The sequence below is a fragment of the Patiria miniata genome, unplaced genomic scaffold, assembly GCF_015706575.1.
Source record: "Patiria miniata isolate m_02_andy unplaced genomic scaffold, ASM1570657v1 HiC_scaffold_9, whole genome shotgun sequence".
NCBI lineage: Eukaryota > Metazoa > Echinodermata > Asteroidea > Valvatida > Asterinidae > Patiria > Patiria miniata.
The window spans coordinates 1,548,104-1,557,985 of NW_024037076.1; the positions used below are offsets into that span (position 1 = coordinate 1,548,104).

At 45.2% G+C, this 9,882-nt stretch overlaps 1 pseudogene; it reads right to left on the reverse strand.

Moving 5' to 3' along the window:
- Positions 1-22: 22 nt before the first annotated feature.
- Positions 23-9,810, reverse strand: LOC119720581 (annotated as a pseudogene).
- Positions 9,811-9,882: the final 72 nt, after the last annotated feature.

A 9,882-nucleotide genomic window follows, 5' to 3' on the forward strand; every position in this document is an offset into this window, starting at 1 on the left:
ATTTGTTAGTGTTTTGGCTTGCTCGGATTATTTTGCTTGAACACGGCTAAGCTCTGTCCCCCTGGTCCTGCTATCTGGAACTCCGGTAGCAGTGACTCAATGTTCATGTTCAGCTGAGAGGCTTCATTGGCAAGCGAAGAGGACGTCGAAGCCTGGCCATCTGTCGAGTCTCCTTGTAAGACGGACTGAACTGTGGTATCTCTCGCTAGAGCAGCAAGGTCTGAAGCAGTGCTGGTGGCTGTGCGGGGTGTTCGGCCGTGTAGCTGCGGGAGAGTGGATCCCATCCCTGGTCGCATCTCCTGCGAGCTCAGGACCCGGCTGAGTCTGGCCAGGGCTGCGGCATCCAACTCGTTGGTCAGGTTGACTTGCTGGATGCCGTTGCCTTGCGACTGGCTCGGGTCGCTGGATCCTAGAGGGATCTGCTGCAACTCCACGATCTCCACCATGTCCGGGTTGAGCGAGTCCTGGCTTAGAGAGGTGCTGGTCAGGGAAGAGCTGGTCATGCACTCTGTGGTCAGGCTTGGTGGGAGAGAGACCAGGATCTGCTGGGGGGTTTGGCGCGAGTCGACTGAACCTTGGAGGAGTTGACCGTGTAAGGCTGTCCCGCCGAGGAGGAAGTTCTGCTGTATTGCTGGGATGGCCTGGATGATGACTTGAGCTGGTTGCGCTGTGCCTTGCCTCGCTGCGGGACCTTGCTGTTGAGGCTGCTGTTGCGGGAGCAGCTGGGTTGACGTGTTCAGCACCGAGTTGCTGTTCAACATTTGTCCGTTGTTCAGTGCATTGAGTAGTGTGACAGCAGCGTTGTAGCTTGGTGGGGGCTGCGATGCCGTCGCTGCCGTGATGGTCTGGACCGTCGTCCCACTGCTGACACCGCTGCTGTTGGGGTTGGGAATCCCAAGTTGCTGCAGCTGCTGCGTCGTCATCTCGCTCTGCATCTCCAGCAGCAGCTGGTGCATGCTGTTCTGCTGCACGTTGATCTGGTTCTGGATTTCCTGCAGTAGCTGCTGCATGTTTTGCTGCAGCAGTCTGCTGTCCATCATGCCTTCCAGACCTGCAGGTGGTTGCGCCACTGCAACAGTTGTTCCTGTGGATGCTACCTGCTGCTGCTGTGCTGCTAACTGCTGCGCGATCTGTTGCATAATCAAAACCCAATACACATTCAAACATCTTGTACTTTGGGCAATGGAAACAAACACTCATGTGAGACTGGCGTTCCGCGGTCACTCAAAATCTAAATTAATGTGGTACGACTTTTGTCAACCCAAAGAGACTTTGGATTTGAACAGGCAAAGTTTATGCACCAATTTTCCATTGACTGCACTCCAGAGCTATAGGCAACGGTCCACATTTCACTCATTATTTCTTACACGGCACTCATTATTTCTAACATTTAACTTAATTCTAATCTTTGGAATAATTTATTTCAGAACGCGCGTGAAACTAAAACTCTGTGACGTGAATAGACTGATCCATTAACACCTTCATTATGCTTTGACCAACCACAGGCACGTGTTGTTACCAACTTGTGGAGTGGGTGGGGCTTAACTGATAAGTCTATTTAAGCCCCGCCTACTTGTGCATTGGGTGGGTCTTTAATGGATTAGTCTATTAAACAGCTTGTGACTCGCCTGTTGTGCCCCAAGCTGTTGCAGTAAAAGTTGCTGCTGTGCTGCCAGCTGGTTCATGTGCAGTTGTTGTGAAGATTGCTGCTGCGGGTCCGCCTGTGGGCGTGGTGCTGGCTGGCTGCCTACTTCCTCAGACGACGCCTGTAAACAGTGGCGATTCCAAATGTTTACTTTATCCCAAATTCTAATTTTGTTAATATCATTTTTTTTAAGATTGTCTGTACATTTAAAACTAGGAAAAACCACAAGCCTACGTATTGAATCCACTTTGTACAGACCTGCTGTTGCGTCTGTATCATCTCTCGCTGCTGTGTCTCTGTCAACTGCTGCTGTTGCTGTTGCTGCTGCTGCTGTTGCTGTTGTTGCTGCTGCTGCTGTTGTTGCTCCTGCTGGTGTTGACGCTGTTTTTGCTGTTGTCGTTTCAGCTTGTGCTGCTGCAACTGCTGTTCGATCATGGCCTGCCGCTGACAGATGCGGAGCTGTTGCTCCTCCAGTTGCTGCTGCAAGCGTTTCAGTTGCTGCTGCTGGTCCCGCAGCTGTGGCTGGGATTTTTATGAGAAAGAAATAAACTTTCTACTTGTGACCTGACTTTCGATATGACTAGTTCACGAGTAACAGAGGAAGAGCAGCAACAACAATGAAAAGCCCTTGTTACAATTTCGAATAGGTTGTAGCTTTGCTTGAGTTTGGAAGACGATTCTTTTCTTTTGTGATTGGCTTGATTATAACTCTGATTATAACCCTTGAGAAGGCACTGGTTTGCTTGAGAAGGCATTACCGCTGTCAGAGCTGGCGTCTCGATCTCGGTGGCAGGCGCGTTATCCACATCAACTCCTTCCGCGGTGCTTCCATCCGTTGCAGCCTTCTGAGCTCCCGCCCGGCTGTCCCTGCTCCCACCAGTCATGGCCTCGTCCAGTTCGCTCAGGCTGGGCTGCCGTCGGGGGTTGTCCTTCCAGTATTTCTTGAGACCGTGGGCCGGGGGTTCCCGGTCTCCGCCGGTGGCCCGCATCTGGGCCGCCACGCTCTGGATGGTGCTCAGACTGCAGCCGGTGACCAGGGTGATGAAGTAGGCGCAATTGGAAACCTTGCCTGTTCAACGGGTGAGAAGAAGATAACAAAACTGCCAATACATAAAATTGCGAAATTTTGTCTCTTTATCGGTATTTCAAGACATTCTTAGTCTGTGACTGAGGCTTCTTGATGCTTACCGGAGGCAAGATCACTCCCTCGAGACCATGGGTCAGTTTCAATGATCTACTTCTCTCATCTCGGCTTTTAACAACTCACCTGATTGTCAGTGGGAGCTGAGTCACTTACCTGAAGGAGTCAACATCTCAGTGTGTACTTTCCCGGTCTCTGCCGTAAAAACTCACAGGATATTCACTGAGAGCTCAGTCACTCACATGAAGGAGTTAACATCTCAGTGAGTACTTTCCCTATCTCTGCTGCAAAAAACTCGCAGGATATTCACCGACAGCTCAGTTACTCACCAGGAGTCAAACTCTGTGAGTACTTTCCCTGTGTCTGCTGTAAAAACTCACAGGATATTCACCAAGAGCTCAGTTACTCACCTGAAGGGGTCAACATCTCAGCAAGTACTTTCCTGGCCTCTGCCTGGCCCATGTTGGCCCTCTCCCGCCATGTTTTGAGAAGAACACCATGACTTCGTGCCATCTAAAAAGATGACCAAAAAACTTTCCTTTCATTTCTTCCCTACACGTGCTTGACTCATTAGTGAACTATATTGCAACCAGAAAGGTTTTTGGATGCAGGTGCTTATTCAGGTGACGGCACATTTGCCATTGAAAGGACCTACACAGGTGTGGTGTCAAAAGGACCTACAAAGGTGCTTTGTGGAAGGACCAACACTGCAGTGTAAGGACCTACACATGTGCTTAGTAGGTTAGTGACAATTCAGGCGTCTGCACTACGATCGTGGGTAACAGACACAGACTGAAAGCATGCTTATGGAAAAGTGGCTTACGTATGTAATTTTTTCAAACAAACTCTCAGATAACAATGAGCATACAATGCTGGAAAAATTTTGCCCGTAGTGTGCAAACCTATGAAATTGAAAATCATGTGAGCTCCCAACAATCACGAAAAAGTTGACTGTAAAGTCTGACCATTGAACACTCGGCCTCGCAGCATTTGATGTCCGGTATATCGGTAATCTCCTTGAGAAGCCCGAGAGCCATCTTGCCCTTGGTGCGTTCGATCCTCTCCCTCCGATTGGGCTCCGTCTTGAGCTTCTTGTGCAGGAAGTTGTTGGAGTAGCTCAGGATGCGCTGGCAGGCCCGCTCGCAGAACTTGAGGCTGTTGCGTAGGTACTGGCGGTTGGTCAGGACGAACTCTTCAAACTCCTTGGAGCGCTTCTGTCCGTTGCCCAGGCCCACTTTTCTGAATCTGATGGGGGATTTTAGGAAACGGAGGAATGGAGTGATTGTTGGGGAAGAGTGCAGAATTTAACTAGCGGTAACTCCCGATCGACTCCCGATGTACCCCTAAAATCTCGTAAAACTTTGAGGTAAACCTGAGCGCCTGGTTAATTTGCATTCAACCCGTATTGACCATGTCACATCTGTTAACAAAAATTGGATGGTGTGGTCACGTAATGCCCAACAAACTATTCCATTCATTATTGCATAAATTTATCTCTTGTAATATTGGTGGTTTAAAAGTGTTGACTTTTACTGTTTTATGTGGACAAAACAACATGAGAAATATACTTATACTTAGGTGTTTGTTTTGCATTTCAGTTGCCTGTCAGCATGACATCACAGAAATATGACATACTTCACCCCTCGAATGAAGAAAATATTCTTTGAGAGAGTGCAAGTTGACCTCAAAAACCAGCGAGATTTTACAAGAATACAGCACATCCGGGCACGATGTATAGGATCTACAACGTGTGTCACGTCCTGTTTTTCACATTCAGTTTGTGTCCTGACTGGGCCCATCCAATCAAAGGCAATAAATGAGTACTTCCAAAGAAAAGAACGCATTACAATTTAAAACATATTTTCAAAATAAACTATTGACCTCAACGTCCATTCAATCGATCACGCAGGTAACACTTGGGTAAATTCAAACATGGGGTCTGTGACTAAACTAGTCAGTGTTGGTACCAAGACGCTCAAATAAAAGTGAACGTGGACTGGGGAGACCTGCATGCTCTACTTCTTCTTGCAAATAATCTTCAGCTTTTCAAATCTTTCAGACATTCTACTGACTTTTTGCCTTTGTTGATCAGTTCTTCAACATTGTAGGACTTCTTGTCTTTGAGCTTCTTGGCGTCTTTGATCATCTTGAGGAGTTTGCTGGCGCGATCTCGCGACTCCTCCATACTGCCTGGAAATCAGCCAAATAAATAATGGACAAAAATATACATCAACCTACAAATCCAGTGTCTTAATCATCACAAGCCTGGTCAAAAGTAAATCATAAGGCTATTCCCAGGTCCAGTCGCAAGCAACACGGCACGAACAATTACAAAGGAATGCCTTTGTCAGAGTTCTTTTGAGTAGCTTGTGAGTTGACGTGAGATTGGAAGATTTGTGATGGACTTGTGAGGACTTGTACTTGTGAGGACTTGTGAGGTCTTGTAAGGAGTTGCGAGGACCTTTGTTGACTTGTGAAGACATGTAAGGACTTGTGATGGGCTTGTGAGGACTTGTCATGGACCTCTGAGGAGCTGTGAGGACCTCTGTGGACTTGTGAGAACTTGTGAGGACCTACGGGGACTTGAAAGGACATATGAAGACCTGTAAGGTCTTGCGAGGTCTTGTGAGGTCTTGTGATGGACCTCTGAGGAGTTGTGAGGACCTTTGTGGACTTATGAGGACTTTTGAGGACTTGTGGTGTCTTATGAGGTTTTTGAAGGACCTGACTACAGCAATGAACAAAACCCTTTACAAACAAAAAATAGGTATGGCTTGAGTAAAATTTTGGTCAAAATTGTACACGTATGCGAAAATTACACAGCTGAGATTTTATTCATACCTTCAGCAATGATGTATCTCTGCATGCAACCACAGGGCTTGGAGGATATGTGCAGGCAGGCAAGTCGGTCGGCTACAAAAAAACAAAGACATCCACAGAAATTGGATCAAGTAGAAATCTCCTAAGCATACTGGAAGGAGTCGCACAATGGTCGCTCAGCCTAGCAGTACATATACCATGGAGCGCCATGGTCCAATGGTTATGTGCAATGATATGTGGGTTACAACCCTGACGAGGAACACGGTGATTGTGTCCTTGGGCAAGACACTTTACTACAATTGCCTCTCCCCACCCAGGGGTACAAATGGCTAGAGACCTGGGGCCAATTTCATAGAGCTGCTTAAGCAGAAAATTTGCTTAAGCACAAAAACGTCTTGCTTAATAAAATCAGGTTACCGGCCAAAACTCCATGCAATTGTTATGCTAAGTAAACAACAGCTAAATACCAGTCACAAGCAATGTACATCACATGGAGATTGGGCCGGTAACCTAATTTTACTAAGCAATGTTTTTCGTGCTTAAGCAAAATTTCTGCTTAAGCAGCTCTATGAAATTGGGCCCAGCTGGAGCCAATTTCACGGCGCTGCTAAGCACACAAATTTGCTTAACACAACAAAACTCTGGCTTATAAAAGCAGGTTACCAGCCAAAACTCACTGTGATTTTCATGCTAAGCACACAAAAACTGAATACTAATCACAAGCAATAAACATCACCTGGAGTTTTGGCTGGTTACCTGTTTTATAAGCCAGACCTTTTTTTGTGCTAAGCAAATTTTGGTGCTTAGCAGCGCCATGAAATTGGGCCCAGTTTGCACTGATCTTGAGCTGCTGCAGAAAAGTGGTCTGGTGGCCTGATGAACAGGGGTAATATTGTGAAGTGCTTTGAGATTCTGGTATAATGTGCTGTAAGCACCACATTTTATTAACATTATTGGATCAAAAGTCTTATCTAAACTAGCTGTTACAACATAAACTGGTGGTCTGGTGCAGTTTTTTTCTACGTACCATCAGGATCTTTCAGGCCTACGACGAGTGAAGAGGCAAAACGTTTGGCTTCTTCCTGGTACTTCAACTTGTCTTGTTCAGTGGCCTTGGGCACTTTGTATCGTTCTTGGTTCTTCTCCGATCGGTCGAACCTGATACCTGGATAAACACAGAGGGAAAAGTCTCAAAGTCTCAACTGTTAAATTTCCATTAAAAAGTGACAATATTCTCAACCAATATGACAATATTCTCCAGTTGGATTTAATATTGTCCTGTTATTGGAACAATGATATGGTCTTTAAAAGGTCTGAAGAAGGTCAGTGAAATTTTAACTCTGAAATTTGTTTTAACCTGCTAATGAAAACTAGCGAAGATACAGTCGAATCTCGTTAGTACAAACTCTGTTAATACAAAATTCTGGTTATAACAAACATAAAGCCTTAGTCCCGACTGTGCATTTATGTGCACAATGAATGGGACTGATGTTCCTCTTAATACAAAATTCTGATATAACAAACAATTTGGCTAGGTCCGAACGAGTTTGTATTAAGGAGACTCAACTGTATTAGTATTAATCCACAAACTTTTTCTCTAGGGTAGTTACCTGACTTATTTTGTCTCTGAAAATTGGAAGGAGGTGTTCGGTGGTGGTTGGGGGGGGGGGGGACCTACCGCATGCATTGCAGAGAGTCAAGCGTTTCTTGGTCTCGGGGTCAATCTTGTAGCGTATCCCAAAAACTCTCTTTCTCTTGGGAGTGGCCGTGTTTCCCTTGCTGGTGAGCGATCGGCCAGGCTTGACGATGTAGTTGGAGCCACACTTATCACAGCAGAAAGGAGTACCATCTTCAAAAAAGACAAAACAAAATCGATCAAAGAAAGAGGCAAATGAGGCTTTGTGACGTCATAGGTATAAGGTACAGTGGAATGGAGGGGGAGGGGAGGGGGGGGGGTGGGGTGGGGGAGGGGGAGGGGTGGTAATGGGGGTTGAATAAAGTGCAACGAGTGTCATTGCATCATGGTCAGGTACCTTCACCCCAAGATCTTGACAACAATTCTGCAGATTGTGGGTTCCAGACCAGCCTGTGGGGTTCTAGTACGCATGTCCATGGGCAAGCCACTTTACCACAATACTGCTTTAGCCCACTCTAATGTACATCGGTACCTAGGGCAGGTAGTGCTAAAATCGGGGAGCCAAATCATCTTAGGAATATTTTCATGGTGTGATTTTTTTTTACCTTGGTTGACGTCTGGTTGTCCTGGTTTTCTGGGTGCGTGGGTTGCCGTCGTGACACGCTTTGTTTGAGTACCCAGAACCTCATGAACGAAATGCTTGGACGGCTTTTTGGTGCGGCAGCTTCGTCGTGTTTGGGACACCTGTTTCGAAGAAGGTAAAAGCTTAAATGATTTCTTCAAAACACCCGAGGTTAACATATCAACCTATCTGGTCTTTACTTTCCAGGTATGAAAATAGTTTCCTATATCACACCTCTATGATATAATATCAAGTTATATAGTCAATTAGACCCATTAGGCTCCGCCCACCGCGCATATTCATGCAAGTACACAAAATACTGGCTGTGATTGGCCAAATTATAGGGTGGAACCATGGGCATTGCTATAGGGGGGTCGGGGGCATGCATCCCATTAATTTGTTGTTTTTGTCAGCAAAAATTGTCTCCAGCAAAATCGTGTCTTCCAGCATTAGGCCTATATCATAATATGGTATATCAATAGCCCCATCTTTTGTCTGAAAGTGTCCATTCGTATCTACTTTAAACAGGGTGGCGAATTGTCTGATGAATCTCCCCCCCCCCCCCCAAAGAAAAAAAATCCTGGCTACAGGGGTGTGAATGACCACTGATAAAAATAGCTGAAAAAGGTGTAAAAAAAGCTGAACTTTGGAAATCTCTTATACTTTTGTACACAGCAAGTGAGGGAAAAAGGCTGAAATCCAAAACAGAAAAAGCTGAAATCAGCTTTAAAAGCTGAGATTTCACACTCCTGTGGCTACCTTCCGGAACAGCATGGTCAGTCTGCAATATTTTTGGTAACACCCCTCTCATTCAAATTGGTCTGGCGACACCCGTGGGCGGAGTTAGTGTTGTGGGTTTACCTGCAAGTCTGATGAGCTGCTTTCCTTGCATTGTTCGTCGTTGCTTGCTGAGGATTCTGTGCTCGTTTGTTCTGCATTTTCTGATGTAGCCACGGTCTGACCTGCATTCTTATCTGACGTGACAAATCGTATCACTTGCTAAAATATTACTTAGGCCTACTTATCAAAATATTAATTCGCCCTTAGCTTCCCTACTGCAATCTTTGAAATTTAATAGGGCCCCACATTGAAAATACGTCCCTACATGCTCAGTTACAGTTGCATGATGGGACATATTTTCATTGTGGTTCCCCCTAAAATTTCAAAGATGGCGGTATCCACGAAATCTGATTATGAAATCTGATTAACACTATCGAAGGAAGAAGGTTTATCTTTTAAAAACAAGGGGGATCAACTAAGTCTCAAAATGCATGACCAATAGTTAATTTTAAAAAGCTTGTTATACCAGGTTGTGACAGCCCCCCCCCCCCTCCCCTGCAGAAAAAAGGTACAATATCGGGGACTATAGGGCCTAAATAATCACAATAGGGATAATTGAATCATGGAGGAATTCCTTCCTCCATTATTGAATCAAATTTAAATTATTTTTACATGCAAAAAAAAAAATTGTTAATGATGTACTTAAAATTCCTTTATAATCATGATAATTGTCACAAGAATTCAGCACTGTTTCATTTATTTATGAAAAAAAATAAAGAATACATCACTGCTAAAAAATAGGCCTAACAAAATTTCACTGAAATTTTGTGAAAAGGGCCCAAACATAAACGCGCTCAGCCCGTAGGCCAAAAGTTTTCAACATCATTTGACAAGCAAGGTATGGAGAATTGTGCGTTCATCACAACCGAGCTCGATTCAGCGCGCACATACCACCAGCATTCCTTCCCATTCGGTTGGTTCTACCTCCTCGAACTTTCATCGATTTTCTCCCACGACCTGCGGTTGAACACTTCGCTGATTTTTCCGAGGCGTCTGTTGGCTCAGTAAGTAGTAATTCTTCATTTTCACCGGAATCGCCAGGCGAACAAAAGAGCTCCATCGCGGTCGCCATTTTTGTCTTCTCCTTTTTCGACCGAAAATTACTGAATATTCATTATCATGAATATTTATTTCCTTATTTATTACCCATCGACTACTACATTTAGTGATTTAGTAAA